Source organism: Bufo bufo, chromosome 7 (genome assembly GCF_905171765.1).
Source record: "Bufo bufo chromosome 7, aBufBuf1.1, whole genome shotgun sequence".
Lineage (NCBI taxonomy): Eukaryota > Metazoa > Chordata > Amphibia > Anura > Bufonidae > Bufo > Bufo bufo.
Genome location: NC_053395.1, coordinates 164,635,827 through 164,660,089, shown reverse-complemented (window position 1 = coordinate 164,660,089; position 24,263 = coordinate 164,635,827).

Here is a 24,263-nt window from a genome sequence, read left to right as displayed (position 1 = left end):
GTCTAACAGTCCTTCTCACAGAGCTGGTGGTGACAGTACCCCTCCCTCTATGGGTGGACTCCGGACACTCTGAGCCCACCTTCTCAGGATGAGACCTATGGAAAGCCCTGATGAGACAAGTGGCCTTAAAGCGAACCTGTCACCATGATTTTGCGCATAGAGCTGGGGACATGGGCTGCTAGATGGCCACTAGCACATCTGCAGTACCCAGGTCCCACAGCTCTCTGCGCTTTTATTGTGTTAAAAAAACGTTTTGAGTGATATGCAAATTAGCTGATATGAGTCCTGTAGCCGGAGATGAGTCAAGCGTCAAGGAGCCCAGCACCGCCCCGCGTCCTCCGAATCTCCTCCTTGCCGGCTGACGTCACAGAGCTGGAGCTCCGAAATCTCGCTATGCGCGAGCTAGCGCATGCGTAGTTCGTTCCCTGTGCTGATGCCAGCACAGGGAATGAACATGATGCCGACACTGCGCATGCGCTAGCTCGCACATCGCGAGATTTCGGCGCTCCAGCTCTGTGACGTCAGCCGGCAAGGAGGAGATTCGGAGGACGCAGGGCGGTGCTGGGCTCCTTGACGCTTGACTCATCTCCGGCTACAGGACTCATATCAGCTAATTTGCATATCACTCAAAACGTTTTTTTTAACACAATAAAAGCGCAGAGAGCTGTGGGACCTGGGTACTGCAGATGTGCTAGTGGCCATCTAGCAGCCCATGTCCCCAGCTCTATGCGCAAAATCATGGTGACAGGTTCGCTTTAATGTCCGCCACTGGGACCCACATCCTCTCTTCAGGACCATAACCCTCCCAATGAACAAGGTACTGGAGAGAACCGCGGATAATGCGAGAATCCACAATCCTAGAGACCTCAAATTCAAGATTACCATCAACAACAATCGGAGGAGGAGGCAAAGTGGAGGGTACAGTGGGTTGGACATAAGGTTTTAATAGGGACCTGTGAAAAAAATTATGGATCTTCCAAGTCTGAGGAAGATCAAGACGGAAGGCAACGGGATTGATGACGGACAAGATATTGTAAGGCCCAATAAACCTAGGACCCAACTTCCAGGAGGGAACCTTCAGTTTGATATTCTTTGTAGATAACCACACCAGATCCCCCACATTCAGGTCCAGACCAGGCACACGTCTCTTATCCGCCACACGCTTATATCTCTCACTCATCCTCTTCAGATTACCCTGAATCTTTTGCCAAATAAATGACAAACACGAGGAAAATCTCTCCTCATCAGGTAAACCAGAAGACCCCTCTCCAGAGAATGTCCCAAACTGTGGATGAAACCCATATGCACCAAAAAATGGTGACTTATCAGAGGACTCCTGGCGACGGTTATTTAAAGCAAACTCAGCAAGGGACAAAAAAGAACACCATTCCTCCTGATTCTCCGCCACAAAACAGCGCAGGTATGTCTCCAGATTCTGATTGACGCGTTCGGTCTGACCATTCGATTGCGGGTGAAAAGCAGAAGAGAACGACAACCGAACCCCCAAGCGAGAACAGAAGGCCTTCCAGAATCTGGAAACAAATTGCGTGCCCCTATCAGAAACGATGTCTGAAGGAATGCCATGCAATTTAGCAATGTGATCAACAAACGCTTGCGCCAGCGTCTTAGCATTGGGTAACCCAGGAAAGGGAATGAAATGCGCCATTTTGCTAAAACGGTCCACTACCACCAGAATCACAGTCTTCCCCGAGGAACGAGGCAGGTCCGTAATGAAGTCCATGGACAGATGCGTCCAAGGACGGGAAGGAATGGGTAACGGGAGGAGAGAACCCGATGGACGTGAATGAGGGACCTTGGCACGAGCGCAGGTCTCGCAGGCTGCCACAAAACCCTCAACCGTCTTACGAAGAGCCGGCCACCAGAATCTCCGAGCAATGAGATCCACTGTGGCTCTGCTCCCCGGGTGCCCAGCAAGGACAGTATCGTGGTGCTCCTTAAAAACCTTGTGTCGTAAAGTGAGAGGCACAAACAACCTCCCAGGGGGACAAAGATCAGGAGCCTCTGCCTGGGCTACCTGAACCTCTGCCTCCAAATCAGGATAAAGAGCAGAGACGACCACCCCTTCATCCAAAATGGGACCCGGGTCTTCAAAGTTCCCCCCTCCTGGAAAACAACGTGACAGGGCATCCGCCTTCACATTTTTAACCCCAGGGCGGAACGTAACAACAAAATTAAACCTAGAAAAGAACAAAGACCATCTGGCCTGTCACGGGTTCAGACGCTTGGCCGATTCCAAGTAGGCCAGATTCTTATGGTCTGTAAACACGGTAATAGGGTGTCTGGCTCCCTCTAACCAATGGTGCCATTCCTCAAAAGCTAATTTGATGGCCAACAACTCCCTATCTCCTACATCGTAATTTCTCTCTGCAGAGGAGAGTTTCCTTGAGAAAAAGGCACACGGTCGCCATTTGGCAGGAGAGGGACCCTGAGATAAGACGCACCCACACCCACCTCAGAAGCGTCCACCTCAACAATAAAAGGTAGAGAGACATCAGGTTGTACCAAAATGGGAGCGAAAGCAAAACTCTCTTTGATACTAGAAAAGGCTTTAAGCGCATCTACCGATCACGAAGAAGAATCTACCCCCTTTTTAGTCATATCAGTGAGTGGCTTAACAACAGAGGAATAATTCAAAATGAACTTTCTGTAATAATTGGTAAAACCCAAAAACCTCATCAGCGCCTTCTGATTCTCAGGAAGCTCCCAATCAAGCACAGCGCTGACTTTCTCAGGGTCCATGCGAAAACCAGAAGCGGAGAGAAGAAAACCAAGAAATTGAATCTGCGTAGCCGCAAACACACATTTTTACAGTTTAACGTACAATTTATTATCCCGCAGAATCAGCAAGACCTGACGTAGGTGGTCTCGATGAGTCTTGAAATCCGGAGAAAAAAATCAAAATGTCATCCAGATACACCAGTTCAAATTTCCCCATTAAATGATGAAAAATGCTGTTCACAAAATGTTGGAAGACGGCCGGAGCATTCAGGGCATAACCAAATTCTCGAAATTACCCTGAGGGGTATTGAAGGCCGTCTTCCATTCGTCCCCTTCCCTGACCCTGACCAGGTTGTATGCCCCTCTTAAATCCAACTTAGAAAAAACCTTAGCCCCAACAATCTGGTTAAACAGGTCCGGGATCAGAGGAAGCAGTTATGGGTCACGACGAATCGTGATACGGTTCAGCTCCCTGAAATCCAGACAAGGTCTTAAAGAACAATCTTTTTTCTTAAAAAAAAACAAACAGCGGCAACAGGTGACTTCGAGGGTCGGATGTGTCCCTTTCTCAGGCTCTCAGAGATATAAGTACGCATAGCGACTCTTTCAGGTTGGGAGAGATTGTATAAACGTGATATTGGCAGTTTGGCGCCTGGGATGAGATTAATAGGGCAGTCGTACTCCCGGTGCGGGGGCAACTCCTGGACACCACTCTCGTAAAACACATCCGAAAATTCTGAGAGAAAAGATGGCACAGTCTTGGTAGAAACCTCTGAAAGAGACGCCGTGAGGCAATTCTCTCTGCAAAACTCACTCCAACCATTTATTTGCCTTGCTCTCCAATCAATGGTGGGGTTATGTTTAGTGAGCCAGGGTAGCCCCAACACTAGAGGAGTAGGTAATCCGCTTAAGACAAAACATGACATATCCTCAATATGAGCGTCAACACACAGTCAAACGGATATTGTGAACTATGCCCTTTAACGATCTTTGTGAAAGTGTAGCTGTCACGGCTGTATGTGAGCAACAAGAGCATACACAGTAAATAGAGCTACTGACCGGACCCAAACTAGGGAGGATAAAGGGTGACCCCTGTCAGACCCTCAAAGCTCTCCCTATGCTGCTAAGCACATGCCCGGATCCAAATGGTGGATCGAGGCATGCCCGCGTACCTAAGACTGATGACCACTGTAACCCCTACAATAGTGGAAGGGGCACGGCCACCGGTGCCCTGCTCAGTATATGGACGGAACCGGGGTCGCCTCAGATCCAGTCAGAAAACAAACAGAAACACACAATGTCTGCACACTTAACTGAAGGAGCTGCAGCAGCAGTGAAGACAGATCCAAAGACAGCTGGCAATATCCGGAGTACTTGCTGCAGCAGAACACAGGTCCAGTGAAATGATGGCACACAAGTGAAGATACTCAAGCGAGAGATACAACTCAAATGAGAAATATAATCCGCACCCTACAAAGGAGGAGGGGTGATTTAAAGGCAGAGAAATCAAACACAGGAGGAACAGCTGGGAGGAAGGAAACAGAAAGTAAAGACCTCATCACAGGGGCAGAGAAACAGAGCAGAGAGAACTCCTCCAAGCTCTAGTAGTGACATCATCACAGGGGTGGAGAAACAGAGCTGTGAGAACGTCTCAAAGCTCTGGTAGTGACAGTAGCGAAATCGATAGCAAAAACAGGTATATCCTTTTCAAAGTGCATACCTGGAAACCATGCGTTATTGCAAATTGATTATCAATGAGATTGACAGCTGCTCCACTATCTACAAAAATCTCACAAACAATGTTCTTGCTGTCTAGCGCCACCCTGGCAGGTAGGAGAAAACGGGAACTACAAGTAAATGGCAAACCTTCAATTTCCGCATCAACCTTGCCAATAGTAGCAAATGGAAAGTTTTTAGAGGGTTTTTTTCTTTTTGTTTTTCTTTTATTACCCTCAGAAAACTCCATGAATCTCCTAGAGGGACAAATATTAGCCAAATGATTTATACCCCCACAACAGAAACAAACCCTCCTCTGAGAGCTGAATCCTCTACTATCGGAGGCAAGCAAACCCAGCTGCATGGCCTCCTCTTCAGAGGGGATTGATAGAGACTGAGACCCCTGCGCACTGAATGAGACAGCCCCACTGTCCTAGGACTGAATATGGCAGGAAGGAGTAGTCTCCTCTCTCTCTCTAAGATGCCTGTCAATACGAACAGCTAGAGACATGGAAGATTCTAACGAGGCTGGTCTCTCATGAAAAGCAAATGCATCTTTCAATCTTTCTGAAAGACCATGGCAAAATTGACTTCGGAGTGCAGCATCATTCCAACCAGTATCAGCTGCCCATCTCCGAAATTCGGAACAATATACCTCTGTGGACTGTTTACCCTGGCATAAAAGACGCAGTTTAGATTCAGCCAGAGCAATACGATCCGGGTCATCATATATCTGCCCCAGGACAGCAAAAAATTAATCCACCAATCGGAGGGGCCGTGTCCCGACCGGCAGCGAAAAAGGCCCAAGACTGAGCGTTATCCCTGAGCAGCGAGATGATGATCCCCACCCTCTGCTCCTCATCACCAGAGGAATGGGGAAGTAGGTGAAAATGGAGTTTGCAAGCCTCTCTAAGGCCTCATGCACACGGACGTTTTTTTTTGCGGTCCGCAAAACGGATTTCCGTTGTTCCGTGATCCATGACCGTTTTTTCGTCCGTGGGTCTTCCTTGATTTTTGGAGGATCCGTCCCTGCCGTGCGGAGCCAAACGGATCCGTCCTGACTTACATCGCAAGTCAATGGGGACGGATCCATTTGACGTTGACACAATATGGTGCAATTGCAAACGGATCCATCCCCCATTGACTTTCAATGTAAACTCAGGAGTTAATATACCATAGAATCAGAGTTTTCTCCAATCCGATGGTATATTTTAACTTGAAGCGTCCCCATCACCATGGGAACGCCTCTATGTTAGAATATACCATCGGATTTGAGTTAGATTGTCAAAACTCAGATCCGACAGTATATTCTAACACAGAGGTGTTCCCATAGTGATGGGGACGCTTCAAGTTAGAATATACTAAGAACTGTGTACATGAGTGTCCCCTGCTGCCTGGCAGCACCCGATCTCTTACAGGGGGCTGTGATCAGCACAATTAACCCCTCAGGTGCCGCACCTAAGGGGTTAATTGTGCGTTTCATAGCCCCCTGTAAGAGATCAGGTGCTGCCAGGCAGGAGGGGGCAGACCCCCCTCCCCTGTATTTAACTCATTGGTGGCCAGCGCGGCCGCCCTCCCTCCCATGTATTTAACTCATTGGTGGCCAGTGCAGCCCCCCTCCCTCCCTCCCTCCCCTGTATTTAACTCATTGGTGGCCAGTGCGGCCCCCCTCCCTCCCCAGTATTATATTCATTGGTGGCCAGTGCGGCCTCCCCTCTCCCTCCCCCCCCTAATTAAAATCACCCCCCCATCATTGGTGGCCAGTGCGGCCTCCCCTCTCCCCCCCCTAATTAAAATCACCTTCCCCCATCATTGGTGGCAGCGGAGAGTTCCGATCGGAGTCCCAGTTTAATTGCTGGGGCTCCGATCGGTAACCATGGCAACCAGGATGCTACTGCAGTCCTGGTTGCCATGGTTATTTAGCAATTTTAGAAGCATTAAACTTACCTTCGCTGTCTGTGACCGGCCGGGCGCTCCTCCTACTGGTAAGTGAAAGGTCTGTGCGGCGCATTGCCTATAGCACAGACCTGTCACTTACAAGTAGAAGGAGCGCCCGGCCGGTCACAGACATCGCAGGTAAGTATAATGCTTCTAAAAATTGCTAAGTAACCATGGCAACCAGGACTGCAGTAGCGTCCTGGGTGCCATGGTTACCGATCGGAGCCCTAGCGATTAAACTGGGACTCCGATCGGAACTCTCCGCTGCCACCAATGATGGGGGAAGGTGATTTTAATTAGGGGGGGAGAGGGGAGGCCGCACTGGCCACCAATGATGGGGGGGTGATTTTAATTAGGGAGGGGGGGAGAGGGGAGGCCGCACTGGCCACCAATGATGGGGGGGGATTTTAATTAGGGGGGGGGAGAGGGGAGGCCGCACTGGCCACCAATGAATATAATACTAGGGAGGGAGGGGGGCCGCACTGGCCACCAATGAGTTAAATACAGGGGAGGGAGGGAGGGGGGCCGCACTGGCCACCAATGAGTTAAATACAGGGGAGGGAGGGAGGGTCTCCGCACTGGCCACCAATGAGTTAAATACAGGGGAGGGGGGTCTGCCCCCTCCTGCCTGGCAGCACCTGATCTCTTACAGGGGGCTATGATACGCACAATTAACCTCTCAGGTGCGGCACCTGAGGGGTTAATTGTGCGGATCACAGCCCCCTGTAAGACTTGATCGGGTGCTGCCAGGCAGCAGGGGGCAGTCATGTACAAGTTCTTAGTATATTCTAACTTGAAGCGTCCCCATCACCATGGGAACGCCTCTGTGTTAGAATATACTGTCGGATTTTAGTTTTCACGAATTGAAAACTCAGCTCTGAAAAAGCTTTTATGCAGACGGATCTGCGATCCGTCTGTGTGAAAGTAGCCTACGGCCACGGATCACGGATGCCAATCTTGTGTGCATCCGTGTTTTTTCACGGACCCATTGACTTGAATGGCTCCGTGAACCGTTGTCCGTCAAAAAAATAGGACAGGTCCTATTTTTTTGACGGACAGGAAACACGGATCACGGCCGCGGATGAACAACGGTGCATTTTCCGAGTTTTCAATGGACCCATTGAAAGTCAATGGGTCCGCAGAAAATCACGGAAAATGGAACAATGGCCATGGATGCACACAACGGTCGTGTGCATGAGGCCTAAAGCGAACAAAATTCTCACTACCCCCGGAAAACGTATCCGGAAGCGAGATCTTAGGCTCTGAACAAACTCCATGAACGCAAGCAGAATCGGTCACCTGAAACTGAGACACAGTTTTACAGAGATCTGCTACCTCCAGTGAAAGACCTTGCATGTGGTCAATCAAGGCTGAAACCGGATCCATGCTTAACCCCTTAAGGACTCACCCTATTTCACCTTAAGGACTTGGCCATTTTTTGCAAATCTGACCAGTGTCACTTTAAGTGCTGATAACTTTAAAACGCTTTGACTTATCCAGGCCGTTCTGAGATTGTTTTTTCGTCACATATTGTACTTTATGACACTGCTAAAATTGGGTAAAAAAAGTGATTTTTTTTTAAATAAAAAAATACCATATTTACCAAAAATTTTGAAAAATTTGCAAATTTCAAAGTTTCAGTTTCTCTACTTCTGTAATACATAGTAATACCCCCAAAAATTGTGATGACTTTACATTCCCCATATGTCTACTTCATGTTTGTAGCATTTTGGGAATGATATTTTATTTTTTGGGGATGTTACAAGGCTTAGAAGTTTAGAAGCAAATCTTGAAATTTTTCAGAAATTTACAAAAACACCATTTTTAGGGACCACTACAGATCTGAAGTCACTTTGAGAGGTTTACATAATAGAAACCGCCCAAAAATGAGCCCATTCTATAAACTACACCCCTCAAGGTATTCAAAACTGATTTTACAAACTTCGTTAACCCTTTAGGTGTTGCACAAGAGTTATTGGCAAATGGGGATGAAATTTGAGAATTTCATTTTTTTGCCTAATTTTCTATTTTAACCCATTTTTTCCACTAACAAAGCAAGGGTTAACAGCCAAACAAGACTGTATCTTTATTGCCCTGTATCTTTATTACCGTTTACAGAAACACCCCATATGTGGCCGTAAACTACTGTACGGGCACACAGTAGGGCGTAGAGGGAAAGGTGCGCCGTATGGTTTTTGGAAGCCAGATTTTGCTGGACTGGTTTTTTGACACCATGTCCCATTTGAAGCCCCCCTGATGCACCCCTAGAGTAGAAACTCCATAAAAGTGACCCCATCTAATAAACTACACCCCTCAAGGTATTCAAAACTGATTTTACAAACTTTGTTAACCCTTTAGGTGTTGCACAAGATTTAATGGAAAATAGAGATACAATTTCAAAATTTCACTTTTTTGGCAGATTTTCCATTTTAATATTTTTTTTTCCAGTTACAAAGCAAGGGTTAACAGCCAAACAAAACTCATTATTTATGGCCCTGATTCTGTAGTTTACAGAAACACCCCATATGTGGTCGTAAACAAAAAGAAGAAGGAAAGGAATACCATATGGTTTTTGGAAGGCAGATTTTGCTGGACTGTTTTTTTTGACACCATGTCCCATTTGAAGCCACCCTGATGCACCCCTAGAGTAGAAACTCCAAAAAATTGACCCCATTTTAGAAACTACGGGATAGGGTGGCAGTTTTGTTGGTACTAGTTTAGGGTACATATGATTTTTGGTTGCTCTATATTACACTTTTTTGTGCGGCAAGATAACAAGAAATAGATTTTTTGGCACGTTTTTATTTTTTGTTATTTACAACATTCATCTGACAGGTTAGATCATGTGGTAATTTTATAGAGCAGGTTGTCACGGACGTGGTGATACCTAATATGTATACAATTTTTTTTATTTATGTAAGTTTTACACAATGATTTCATTTTTAAAACAAAAAAAATGTTTTAGTGTCTCCATAGTCTAAGAGCCATAGTTTTTTCAGTTTTTGGGCGATTATCTTAAGTAGGGTCTCATTTTTTGCGGGATGAGATGACGGTTTGATTGGCACTATGTTGGGGTGCATATGACTTTTTGATCGCTTGCTATTACACTTTTTGTGACGTAAGATGACAAAAAATTGCTTTTTTTACACCGTTTTTTTTTTTTTTTTTTACGGTGGTCACCTGAGGGGTTAGGTGCCGGTCGATACGGATGCGTCGATACCTAATATGTATACTTTTTTACTGTACTGTTTTACACAATGATTTCATTTTTGAAACAAAAAAAATCATGTTTTAGTGTTTCCATAGTCTAAGAGCCATAGTTTTTCAGTTTCTGGGCGATTATCTTGGGTAGGGTATGATTTTTGCGGGATGAGATGTCGGTTTGATTGGTACTATTTTGGCGTACATGCGACTTTTTTGATCACTTTTATTACCTTTTTTGGGAAGTAAGGTGGGCAAAATTTAAATTTTCTCATAGTTTTTATCTTTTTATTTTTATGGCGTTCACCGTGCGGGGAAAGTAACATGACCGTTTTATAGATCAGGTCGTTACGGACGCGGCGATACCTAATATGTGTAGTGTATTTTTTTATTCAGTGATAAATGTGTTTTTGTTTTATCTTAACTTTTTCACTTTTTTTACATTTTTTTGACCCAGACCCACTTGGTTCTTGAAGATCCAGTGGGTCTGATGTCTGTATAATACAGTACAGTACACTATATAGGGTACTGTACTGTATTTTACTCAGTGCCATCTTAAGAGCATTATAGGCCCCCGGGCAATACAGTGCACTGGGGCCCTGTCTACACAATCACGCACTAGAATAAAAATGCAAATTATCAATAAGGCGATATTTATTGGTACTTTCAACAAAATCAGTGTTTAATATAGGAATAATATATAGGGGGGGCACAAAGATACCACAGTCAAAAATGGGGGGGCAAAAACAAAATAAGTATATATAAATAAGATTACAAAATATGAGAGAATTGCGGTATGCAGGGATACATTTATAATAAAACTATTTACTTACAAAAGAAGCTGTTCAATCGTCTGCTGTACCGTCCTCTGCTTGCTTCCGCGGATTCTTTCCCCTTCTTTCTGTCTCTCGTCAGTGCGCAGGCGCACTGTTATGGTGGATCTGTGGAAGACACACTGTTATGGGGGCATCTGTGGATGACAGTGTTATTATGCCTCTCATTAGCCCCCATATGCTGCCTCTCATCATTAGCCCCCATATGCTGCCTCTCATCATTAGCCCCCATATGCCTCTCCATTAGCCCCCATATGCCTCTCCATTAGCCCCCATATGCCTCATTAGCCCCCATATGCCTCTCCATTAGCCCCCATATGCCTCTCCATTAGCCCCCATATGCCTCATTAGCCCCCATATGCCTCTCCATTAGCCCCCATATGCCTCTCCATTAGCCCCCATATGCCTCTCCATTAGCCCCCATATGCCTCATTAGCCCCCATATGCCTCATTAGCCCCCATATGCCTCATTAGCCCCCATATGCCTCTCCATTAGCCCCCATATGCCTCATTAGCCCCTATATGCCTCTCCATTAGCCCCCATATGCCTCTCCATTAGCCCCCATATGCCTCATTAGCCCCCATATGCCTCTCCATTAGCCCCCATATGCCTCTCCATTAGCCCCCATATGCCTCTCCATTAGCCCCCATATGCCTCATTAGCCCCCATATGCCTCTCCATTAGCCCCCATATGCCTCTCCATTAGCCCCCCATATGCCTCTCTCCATTAGCCCCCCATATGCCTCTCTCCATTAGCCCCCCATATGCCTCTCCATTAGCCCCCCATATGCCTCTCCATTAGCCCCCCATATGCCTCTCCATTAGCCCCCATATGCCTCTCCATTAGCCCCCTTATGCCCCCAGCAGCCACATTTTCTTATAAAATAAAAAATCACTTACCTCTCCTGCTCCTGGACGCCGCCTGCCTCTCCTGTGCTCTGAACTGGCGCGCACAGCGTGAGGTCACAGAGCGCCCTCACGCTGTGCGCAGCCCTGCACAGCCGACAGCCGAGGACCAGGAAGTGGTGAGTACAGAGCGTTCACCACTTCCTGGTCTCTCGGTTCTAATGAGCGCTTCCATAATGGAAGCGCTCATTAGTATTCAACTGGGGGAATCAGCGGGGGGGAAACCGGGGGGGCAAAGGACAACATAGGGGGGGCGATTGCCCCCCCTCGCCCGCTGCTAAATGACGGTTGGGAAGTTGGCTGGTGGGTTCACTGGGCAGGCGGGCCCCCAGGCAAGTGGGGCCCCCGGGCAACTGCCCAGCGTGCCCATTCGAAAAGACGGCCCTGATTTTACTTACACTTTGTCTGAACAGATCTATGCCTTTAGCATAGATCTGTTCAGCCACAACTCCGCAGACGGGGAAGGGTAAGGACGGGGCTGTCGGGGGGCTGTCTGGGGGCTTTCTCCCTCTCCCATCGGGGGGCTGCAAAGGCACAGCAGCCCCCTGATGGGAGAGGGTGGGTGCTCCCTGAGCTGTTAACCTTTTCCATACAGCGGTCCATACGGACCGCTGTATGGAAAGGGTTAAACGGCTGACATCGCATCACCGATGTCAGCCGTTTATACCACGGTGTCAGCAATGTGCTGACACCCTGGTATAACCACTGTCCACCAACGATTATTCAAGGGGAGGCGGGCGGGGGATCGCGATCCCGCCTGCCGCACCGCCCGCCTCCCGCACATCCAGCGACACCCCCCCTGCACCACCCGCCCACATAATATCATTCAGGGGTTCAGGGGGGGTTAATAAAACTTTATTTCAGGCATTTTAAAGTTTGATCCCCGCGGTCAGAGACCGCGGGGATCAGAATCAGCTAAAAGCGCAGCAAACCGCAGGTCTGAATTGACCTGCGGTTTGCTGCGATCGCCGATATGGGGGGGTCACATGACCACCCCCGGCGTTGTGACAGGATGCCGGCTGAATGATTTCAGCCGGCATCCCGTTAGGATTAACCCCCGGGGCGGCCGCAATCTTATTTTAAACTCATGACGTACCGGTACGTCATGGGTCCTTAAGGACTCGGGACCCATGCCGTACCGATACGTCATGGGTCCTTAAGGGGTTAAGACGGTTATGGCGGTTTATAATGTCACGGATGGTGTTGCAGAAAGCTGGCTTGATCCCAAACTAAGGAGCATATGGGTGAGCCCTATAAAACCCCTAGAGCTCTCCCTGACTGCTATGCCCATACAAAGGTCTTTATGGTAGACGATTGCATGTCAACGTACCTCATACTATGTGACACCTGAAAACTCTATAATAGTGAGTGGACACACTCACCGGCTGCCTGCACTTAATACGGAAGGGGGGGGGGGGTCACCAACAATCAAGCCAGCAAGGAAACACAAATAAAGGAAACAGACTTATCTGAGGAATCAGGAGAAGGAGCATCCAGCAGTGAACAACTCATCCAGGAAGAAGTATAAACCGCAAAGGGAGGCAGTATGGGAGGGAATATAAAGGGAGACAATCAGTGCAAATAGATGACAGCTGGGAGAAGGAAAGGAGGTGACAAACTGAAACCAAAACAAAGAACGTCATGCAAGAGATAGCGAAGAACGTCTAACAGACCTTCTCACAGAGCTGGCGGTGACACACATTTGCCGCTGAGAGGCTGACAGCCTTGCAGCGTGATCGTGTCTCCTGTCCGTGGATTTGAGCATTTGATGCAAGCAATAGCAGCATCATGGCGGCTAACAGCATTCCGCTGCCTGAGCAGATGAGGCTAAGCGGCAATGTTTGTGATAACTGGGACACCTTCAAAACTGAGTTTGATGACTACTGCCTCGCCACAGGGTTAAAGGAGAAGCCTGCAGAAGTGCAGGCAGCCACTCTGAGGAGGGTGATGGGCAATTAATGTGTAATGGAGACGGACCGTGGGTACAGCTACACGGATGCCAAAATATGCAGTGGATCAGGATATGGGTTTAATAGTCTATAGTTTTGTTTGTAACACCAATTGCAGCATGCGCAGGGTGCTGTCACAGGGCCCTCTAAGGTATTCTAACTCATGCCCCAGGTTAGGAATGCCAGAGTGGTGTAATGTCTCTGTATGGTAGTAGTAATGGTGTCAACGGTGTCTCCTACCTGGGTATGGCTGGACTCCTGGCTCACTTGCAATAAATTGAGTGTGGTGCTAGTAGGAGTAATTGAGGAATTTGCAGCAGAAATTGAGATCCAGACCTTTGGTAAAGTTCAAACTTGCCTTTACTGGTTGTAGCTTTCATCCAAGCAAGGTACAGCATTCGTCTTTGGTCCCAAGAGGTATTGGCAATGTGTGGCAGGAATTTATCTTCTGCTCTATCATGTACCTGGAGCTTTGCAGGAAAGGACATTTGCTTGTTAGCTCTAAATTGTGGCAGGAACTTCTGCGCTTTCTATCTTCTGTTGTCTGGGGACTGACTAGCTGAGAAGGAATATGGCTTCTCCTGGGGTCTCTGGACTTTACTCACAGCTTCACAGGGTATGCTTTCTTCCTGGAGTTTTGGAGTTGTCTGCTTGCTTCTACCAGCTGAGGCTGCAAGCCTCAGGCTGGGGATGATGATCAATTGTCTCAGCCGAGACAAGATCCTGGCTTGGATCCCTATATCTGGGAGCTCCTAGCATGCACACCCTACCCCTAGCAGGGGGTGGGTTACACTAACTCTAACTTCCTTCCCTCCCTATGAGGCAGGATATGGTCGCAGCCCACTTTGCTCACAGAAGGGGGGAGCTGAACTGGAATGTACTATTCCAGCTTAGAGACACTAAACTGACTTTAACTCCTTGCTAACGCATTGCTGCCACCTGCTGGTGAACATAGAAATTACAGCAATATACATTTAACAAGGCTTTCAATGCACATTTGTGAGGATATTATGTGAAATTACACAAGATGACAAGGTAAATGCTCTTAACAGGTTGTAGCGGGGTAAAAGAGTTTCGTAACACAACTCTGGGGTGTTACAAATGCCTCCATGTTTACAAGCATAATTTAAAACTTACAGAGGAGCAAAAGAATGACACCAAAGCCATCCTGGATACTTTAGAAACTTTCTTCAGGCCTTCTAAAAATGTCATATATGAAAGATATATATTTGATATATTTGGCTGCTGCAAGCAAGAAGACGGTGAATCGATAAACAAGTTTGTCACACGGCTTAGAGAAAAATCTGCAATCTGTGAGTATGGCTCTTTGAGAGATGAACTTATTCGTGATAAACTGGTTCTGGGTATCATCAATGAAAACGCATGCCACCACTAGTTGAGGAAACGCGATTTCGATTTGCAAACAGCGCTTGAGATATGTCACACCGCAGAACTTACTGACAAGCATATGAAAGCTATGGAGCAGGATAAAACGACTGACAATATCAATATAGCCTCTTCACAGCATCACAAGTTTCAACACAAGAGTCGCTCACACAACTAGCCTGAGCAGAAGCCTGGATCATGCAAGTATTGTGGCAGTTTGCATTTACGTGTGAAAGAAAAGTGCCCTGCATATGGGAAATTCTGTACTGCATGCTGTAAGCCAAATCACTTTGCAAGGGTGTGTCTCTCCCGTGACATGAAAGTAAGGAAGCTACACCCAATTCAGCAAGTACCTGATTCTGAGGATGCACAACTGTTTAGCACTGATATGCTTTACTCCTCAGAATGCATTGGTGCTGTAAACACAAAAGGCAAGAAATGGTTTGTAAACCTCAATTTAAATAATATAATCCAACCTTGTCAGCTGGATTCAGGTGCAACATGTGATGTAATGATGTAATGAGTTTAACCCCTTTAGGACACAGCCTTATTCAGGCCAATTTACCAAAAATGTCCAAGTTTCAATTTCTCTACTTCTATAATACATAGTAATACCTCCAAAAAAAGTTATTACTTTACATTCCCCATATGTCTACTTCATGTTTGGATCATTTTGGGAATGATATTTTATTTTTTGGGGATGTTACAAGGCTTAGAAGTTTAGAAGCAAATCTTGAAATTTTTCAGAAATTTTCAAAAACCCAATTTTTAGGGACCAGTTCAGGCCTGAAGATAATAATTTTTTGCCAGTTACAAAGCAAGGGTTAACAGCCCAACAAAACTCAATATTTATGGCCCTGATTCTGTAGTTTACAGAAACACCCCATATGTGGTCGTAAACTGCTGTACGGGCACACGGCAGGGCGCAGAAGGAAAGGAATGCCATACGGTTTTTGGAAGGCAGATTTTGCTGGACTGGTTTTTTGACACCATGTCCCATTTGAAGCCCACCCTGATGCACCCCTAGAGTAGAAACTCCAAAAAAGTGACCCCATATTAGAAACTACGGGATAGGGTGGAAGTTTTGTTGGTACTAGTTTAGGGTACATATGATTTTTGGTTGCTCTATATTACACTTTTTGTGAGGCAAGGTAACAAGAAATAGCTGTTTTGGCACCATTTTTTTTTTTGTTATTTACAACATTCGTGTGACTAGTTAGATCATGTAGTATTTTTATAGAGCAGGTTGTCACGGACACAGCGATACCTAATATGTATATTTTATTATATTTATGTAAGTTTTACACAATAATATCATTTTTGAATAAAAAAAATATCATGTTTTAGTGTCTCCATAGTGGGAGAGCCATAGTTTTTTCAGTTTTTGGGCGATTATCTTAGGTAGGATCTCATTTTTTGCAGGATGAGATGACGGTTTGATTGGCACTATTTTGGGGTGCATATGACTTTTTGATCGCTTGCTATTACACTTTATGTGATGTAAGATGCCAAAAAAAAGACTTTTTTTACACCGTTTTTATTTTTATTTTTACATGAAACTTTTAATTTTTTCAGGGGAAAACTTTATTTTTGCAATTCTTTTTTTACTTTATTTTTTGTCCCACTTTGAGACTGCAACTTTTGGGGGTCTAATCCCTTTTACAATGCATTCCAATACTTCTGTATTGGAATGCATTGGCTGTATGTGTAATACCGGGACATCAGGGCGTACCTGTACGCCCTGTGTCCGGAAGATGTTAATGTACGACATACAACCGTGCCTAAAAAAATGCAGAAACTAAAAATATCGGCGTTCACGCCCGCCTCACTGCTTCACATGCATCCTCCTCCAATTGTGGTGATTCGCTCTCTTAGACAGGACAAACGGGTGCAGTATAGAGGCAAAGACACGTCTGTAACTCAAAAACTGCAGTGTTTATTCACACTAGTTGCAGGCTCACAGTATGACAGTTCAATTTCAGTATTGGTGTTAGTTCACACCCAAAACAGTTCGTACAGAAAAAACATTCACCTTTGATCCTGGGTGTTTAATCCACACCCGGGTGAATGCTCAGCCTCAGAAATTCAACCTGCAGGCTTTAGGCGGCCTGCTCACCCGACACACTGTCTTCAGCTTTCAGCCCACACACAGGCCTCAGATCTCAGCAGAGTTTCACACAGCTCCAGTGTCAGAGAGGAGTAATCCCCCCACCTGACACTGCTGGCTGTTTTTTATAGGCCTCTCAAAACCCGGTGTCATTGCTTGGTGGTAGTTTACCGTCACACTTTTGCAGCGCATGATGGTTGCCGGTAGTGTAACATCCCAGAGTTATGTTACGAAACTCTCTTACCCCGCTACAACCTGTCAAGTGTATCTGCATTGTCATCCTGTGTAATTTAACGTCACATCCTCACTAATGTGCATTGAAGCCCTTGTTAAATGTATATTGCTGTAATTTCAATGTTCACCAGCAGGTGGCAGCAATGCCAGGGACCTAGAGCCAGTTTAGCATTGCTAGACTGGAATAGTACATTCCAGTTTAGCTCCCCCCTCTCTGAGGAGGTGTGGAATGTTCCCACATCCCAGTGGCGGATCCAGGGGGGAAGGGAAACGGGGCAACTGCCCCCCCCCAAGCTTGCGGCGGCGGCGGGGCACAGGGAGATGAACGCTTCCATTGTGGAAGCGCTCATCTCCATAGTCATCTGTATCGCCGTCCTCAGGACAGCGATACAGATGGCTGTGCTGAGGCAGGGGAGGGAGAGGCGTGTCCCTTTCCCTTCCTCTGATAGGCTGCAGGCACTAGGCCGGCAGCCTATCCGAGGCCGGCGCAGGTGGCGCGATGACGTCATCTCGCCGCCTGAGCCGTACAGTGCGGGACACAGGCCGGAAGAGGCCTGCATCGCATCGCTGACATGGAGGTAAGTATGTATTTTTTTTTGTGTTTTTTTTTAAATATATACAATACTTTTACTGGCACATGGGGGGCTGTTATTACTGGCACAGGGGAGGGGGGCTGTTATTGCTGGCACATGGGGGGCTGTTATTGCTGGCACATGGGGGCTGTTATTACTGGCACATGGGGGGCTGTTATTACTGGCACATGGGGGGCTGTTATTGCTGGCACATGGGGGCTGTTATTGCTGGCACATCGGGGCTGTTATTGCTGGCACATGGGGGCTGTTATTACTGGCACATGGGTGGCTGTTATTACTGGCACATGGGGGGCTGTTATTACTGGCACATGGGGGGCTGTTATTACTGGCACATGGGGGGCTGTTATTGCTGGCACATGGGGGGCTGTTATTACTGGCACATGGGAGGCTGTTATTGCTGGCACATGGGGGCTGTTATTACTCGCACAGGGGGGGCTGTTATTACTGGCACAGGGGGGTTGTTAGTACTGGCACATGGGGGGCTGTTATTACTGGCACATGGAGGGCTGTTATTGCTGGCACATGGGGGCTGTTATTGCTGGCACATGGGGGGCTGTTATTACTGGCACGGGGGGGCTGTTAATACAGGCACATGGGGGGCTGTTATTACTGGCACATGGGGAGCTGTTATTGCTGGCACATGGGGGCTGTTATTGCTGGCACATGGGGGGCTGTTATTACTGGCACGGGGGGGCTGTTAATACTGGCACATGGGGGGCTGTTATTACTGCCACATGGGGGCTGTTATTACTGGCACATGGGGGGCTGTTATTACTGGCACATGGGGGCTGTTATTGCTGGCACATGGGGGCTGTTATTACTGGCACATGGGGTGCTGTTATTACTGGCACATGGGGTGCTGTTATTAATACTGGCACATGAGGGGCTGTTATTAATACTGGCACATGGGGGGGCTGTTATTAATACTGGTACGTGGGGGGGCTGTTAATACTGGCACATGATTGGGGGCACTATAGGGGCATCTACTGAGGCCACAAAGAAGGGGTATTTTATATGGGCGCTCTGTACAGTACAATTTTATACTGGGACACATTATGGTGGGTACTATGGGGAAGGGCGGAGAGGAGTACTATGGGGTCATCTACGGGGGGCACTAAAAAGGGGTATTTTATACTTGCAAATTATGGGGGACACTGAGGGCATCTACTGGAGCATTTTATACTGGTACATTATGGGGGACACTAGGAGGAAGGAGCGTGTGGAGCACTATGGGGGCATTTACTGGGGGCACTATATAGGGGTATTTTATACTGGCACATTATGGGGGCACTATGGGGACATTAGCTCACTGGGGGCATTACAAGGGGGTATTTTTTGCACTGTCACATTATAAGGAGAATTATTTCTACTGGGGGGGCATTATGGTGGGCTTTATTACTCCCCCATGGTATGACCCCCTAGTAGCAGCACCATCCTCTCCCTGCTCTGCTATTCTTCTGCCCCTTCTCCAAATCCTTATTATGAAATCTTTCTCATTAGGATAAAACACATCAGCTCCACCGAGCCCCCCAGCCAAAGTGTTGAAGTGGTGTCCGAGATCGCCAAGGGCCAAGTAAAGTAATTGTAAGGCTACTTTCACACTAGCGTTCGGGGCTCTGCTTGTGAGCTCCGTTTGAAGGGGCTCACAAGCGGCCCCGAACGCATCCGTACTGCCCTAATGCATTGTGAGTGGAGGCGGATCCGCTCAGAATGCATCAGTCTGGCAGCGTTCAGCCTCCGCTCCGCTCAGCAAGCGGACACCTGAACGCTGCTTGCAGCGTTCGGGTGTCCGCCTGGCTGTGCGGAGGCAAATGGATCCGTCCAGACTTACAATGTAAGTCAGTGGGGACGGATCCGTTTGAATTTGACACTATATGGCTCAATTTTCAAACTGATCCGTCCCCCATTGACTTTCAATGTAAAGTCTGGACGGATCCGTCTGAAGCTTCTTTCACACTTAATGCTACTTTCACAATATAATGCAGACTGATCCGTTCTGAACGGATCCAAAGTCTGCATTATATGAGCGGATCCGTCTGGGCAGACCCCAGACGGATCCGCTCTGAACGCTAGTGTGAAAGTAGCCTAAGTTTTCATGTGAAATATGTTTGTTATACACATATAGCATACACTGTGTAGTCTGTTCTATAAGCACCATTGTTTTGTGGCGGCGGACAGAAAATAATCTGAAAGTGCCCCTCCCGAGACCAGTCTCTGGATCCGCCACTGCCACATCCTGCCTCATGGGTGGGGAAGGAAGTTAGAGTTAGTGTGCCAGCCACCCCGGCTAGGGGAAGGCTGTGCGGGTAGGAGTTCCCAGTTCTAGGGATCCAAGCCAGTCTCTTGTCTCGGCTGAGACAAAAGATCATTCCCAGTCTGAGCCCTTCAGCCTCAGCTGGTGACAAGCAAGCAGCCACCTCCAGAACTCCAGGAAGAACCATACCCTGTGAGCATAACTGTGAGTACCATCCAGAGACCAGGAGAAGCCAAATTCCTCCTCAGCTAGTCAGTCCCCAACACAGCAGAAGATAGACAGAGCAGAAGATAGTAATTCCTGCCACATATTGCCAATACCTGCTGGGACCCAATACTATTGCTGTATCTCACATGGATTACTGCTGCTTCAAGTAAAGACCAGTTTGAATTACAGTGCTGCCCATAATTATTCATACCCCTGGCAAATTTTGACTTAAAGTTACTGTTATTCAACCAGCAAGTAATTTTTTGACGGGAAATGACATAGGTGTCTCCCAAATGATAATAAGACGATGTACAAGAGGCATTATTGTGGAAAAAAAAAAACATTTCTCAGCTTTTATCTACATTTGAGCAAAAAATACAAGATTTTCTGCACTGTGGAAAATCTCAGAGAACGTGGTCGAAAGCCAAAAGTGACACCTGTGCTGGCCAGGAGGATAGTTAGAGAGGTGAAAAAGAATCCAAGGATCACCACCAAGGCCATCCTGGTGAATGTGGGCTCTGCTGGTGGCAATGTCTCAAGGCAGACAATCCAACGGACACTGCACAATGCAGACCAAGGAGGACTCCACTTCTCCAGATAAGGCACATAAAAGCTCACTTGGCCTTTGCAAAAGCTCATCTGGACAAAGAAGAAGACTTCTGGTCTTTTGTGTTATGGTCAGATTAAACAAAAATGCAATTGTTTAGTCACAATGATGTTTCCTTCATTTGGCGTAAAAAAAGGAGAAGGCTTCAACCCAAAGAACACCATCCCCACTGTCAAACATGGTGGTGGGAACCTAATGCTTTGGGGGTGTTTTTCAGCCAATGAACCAGGGAACCTAATCACAGTAAACGGCACCATGAAAAAAGAGCAATACTTGAGGATTCTCAACGACAACATCAGGCAGTCTGCAGAGAAACTTGGCCTTGGGCACCAGTGGACATTTCAGCATGACAATGACCCAAAACACACAGCAAAAGTGGTGAAGAAATGGTTAGCAGACAATATTAACGTTTTGGAGTGGCCCAGCCAGAGTCCAGACTTGAATCCAATTGAGAATCTGTGGAGGGAGCTAAAGATCAGGGTGATGGCAGGAAGACCCTCCAACCTGAAAGATTTGGAGCTCATTGCTAAAGATGAATGGGCAAAAATACCTGTGGAGACATGCAGAAAGCTGGTCTGCAATTATAGGAAGCGTTTGATTGCTGTAATAGCCAATAAAGGCTTTTTTATTGATTATTGAGAAGGGTATGAATAATTTTGGACTGGACACTTTTTGCTCAAATGTAAATAAAAGCTGAGAAATGTTTTTTTTCCCACAATAATGCCTCTTGTACATCGTCTTATTATCTTTTGGGAGACACCTATGTCATTTCGCGTCAAAAAATTACTTGCTGGTTGAATAAAAGTAACTTTAAGTCAAAATTTGCCTGGGGTATGAATAATTATGGGCAGCACTGTATATTCCAAGTCTGGATCTCAATTATTGCTACCAAATCCCTCAATTACTCCTACTAGCAACACTCATTTTATTGCAAGTGAGCCAGGATCCAGGAGTCCAGCCGTACCAAGGTAGGAGACACCGTTGACACTATTGCCACTATCACACAGAGACAGTACACCACTCTGGCATTCCTAACCTGGTACGTGAGTTGCAACACCTTAAAGGGCCCTGAGACTGTACCCTGCACCCACTGCATAATTGGTGTCCGTGTAACTGTACCACGATCCAGCTCATTGCATAAGTGGCGTCACTGGAACAGGATCGAGCTGTGTGCCAACCGGATCCAATTGTGTGTCAACAGAACCGGATCCAATTGTGTGCTTAACTGGATCAAATTGCATGTTTCACAGTACTGCAAGATCTACAGATTGTGCAAAAACCCTGAAAATTGACTTTATTGCTTTGTTGCTGTGCCAGAAAGCGCTAAACGTGCACTCCAGCACTCAAAGGGTTAATTCGCCATTTTCGCAAAATGGCGCTGTTTCTTCATGCCCAGAAGCGGGAAAACTCAGGAACGCCCTCTCAAGAGCGCGAAGATGCCGAATACGCCCCCCTAGAAGCGGGAAATCTAAAGCCTGCCCACCAAGAACTTTGCAATGCGAGCCAAGGGAGTGAAGTCTCCTCCCTCTGGGCTCTACCCTCTCTTCCTGAAAGCACCCCGACAGTGGAGCCAAGGAAGATGGCGCTCCCTCCTCCGAAATGGTACCAGATGGCGATCCAGGGAGAGCTTGTCTATGAGACCATCGTACCTGAGATCCGGGTCTCTCAGCTTGTCAAGAGAGCTGGCCCCTGCACGTTTGGAACGTCCCCCGCGCCGGCGCTTGCCGCAACCAGGGAAGAAGACGCGACTCCAGCCAAATCCTCGGAGGCTGTGGATCCCTTCGCTACTTCTGCTGACAGCGTCGAAGGCGAGACGTCCCCCAAGATGGCCACCGTTGCTGAGCCTGCTCCCGCGGATGATGCCGCTGACGTAGCTGCCCAGGCTTTGGACCAGCCTGCACCGCAGACGGCGATTGGACCCCGCGATGACCTGGCACCGGAACCGACCGCCGGCCGCGACATCAGGTAGGAGCAGCCGTGCTCCCTGAGGCCCAGGAATGGCTTGGGTTGGACGGCACTCCTCTAGTGTCGTTTTGGTACGGTGCTCAATGGTAATTTGAGGTAATATAGTGAAGGAAAACCACGGCACTCGTTTGTAGTAATTTTGAAAAATTATATTTTCATTTCATAATATTCATTTCATCATTTCATTTCATCATTTATCAGCATCCAGGAATATACATAATTTGCACAGACTGGCCAACGTTTCGGTCCTAGTATGGGACCTTGATCACGGCCTGGAGTAAAATATAATGCAATATATCAGGGTATATTTTACATGATGAAAGGTGCATATTTAGTTCATAGTATATACAGCAAAAATGTCCAATGTGCAGTATATGAGAATACAGAGGAGAAAAAGGCATATTTTCAGCTCATATTAACATCATCAGTAATAAAGGTACGTTGAAAGAGGTATATGAAGACATATGTAATCAAATGCATCGGTGATTAACATTGAAAAAGCAGCAAAGAAATCAGCAGCAGCCGGGATCTTAAATGTGCTTGGCGAGGTTAGCACAGTCAGAGTAGTGCAGGACAGCAGAGCGTCTCAGGGGTGGCATGACCTATAGAGTATGGCATAAGTTATACCATGTTAGCAATAATCAAATAGCAGACCATAGAAAGGCTAGGTATACAGACACAAGGCAGATCTGAGGTATTAGTGAATGAGTGAATAAGTAAGTAAGGGCCATGGTCCGGTCACCTATGGGCATCTATGGAAGCTGCCGATGATGAAGAGAACAACAAGGGTGCAGGCAGAGCGGCGAGATATAGGTAGTAGAAAGTCCAGTATTTACCTTAGTCTTGGTTGCATGTTGCCTGTATGGGATGCGCTAGCATGCACTGCGCTTGTGTTCCTTTTGAATGGTGCCGCTGGTGTGGGCGGGCGTCCTGCGCACGCGCGTCCGGCTACGTCGCACGGATGACGCCATCACGATCGGGCAAGTGACGTCACTGCGGCAGCGGCGCCTGCGCGCATGCGCAGTGGGCCGGCCGGGACCCGGACTGGCAAAATGTTATTGGCAGCGTAATGGAGAGGGGATTAGATTACCCAGATATAGATCATAAAAGGTGATATAGTATGCCCCTTAGGAGAAAGACCGGTTAGAGCAAATTTTGGAATACAATTGTATATATATGAGGTGACCCAACCAGGGTAGACGTTTTGCTAGCAAGCATGATATATTTATTTATACCTTAAGGCAGTAGTGTATACAGGTCCTTTTCAAAAAATTAGCATATTGTGATAAAGTTCATTATTTTCTGTAATGTACTGATAAACATTAGACTTTCATATATTTTAGATTCATTACACACAACTGAAGTAGTTCAAGCCTTTTCTTGTTTTAATATTGATGATTTTGGCATACAGCTCATGAAAACCCAAAATTCCTATCTCAAAAAATTAGCATATTTCATCCGACCAATAAAAGAAAAGTGTTTTTAATACAAAAAAAGTCAACCTTAAAATAATTAAGTTCAGTTATGCACTCAATACTTGGTCGGGAATCCTTTTGCAGAAATGACTGCTTCAATGCGGCGTGGCATGGAGGCAATCAGCCTGTGGCACTGCTGAGGTGTTATGGAG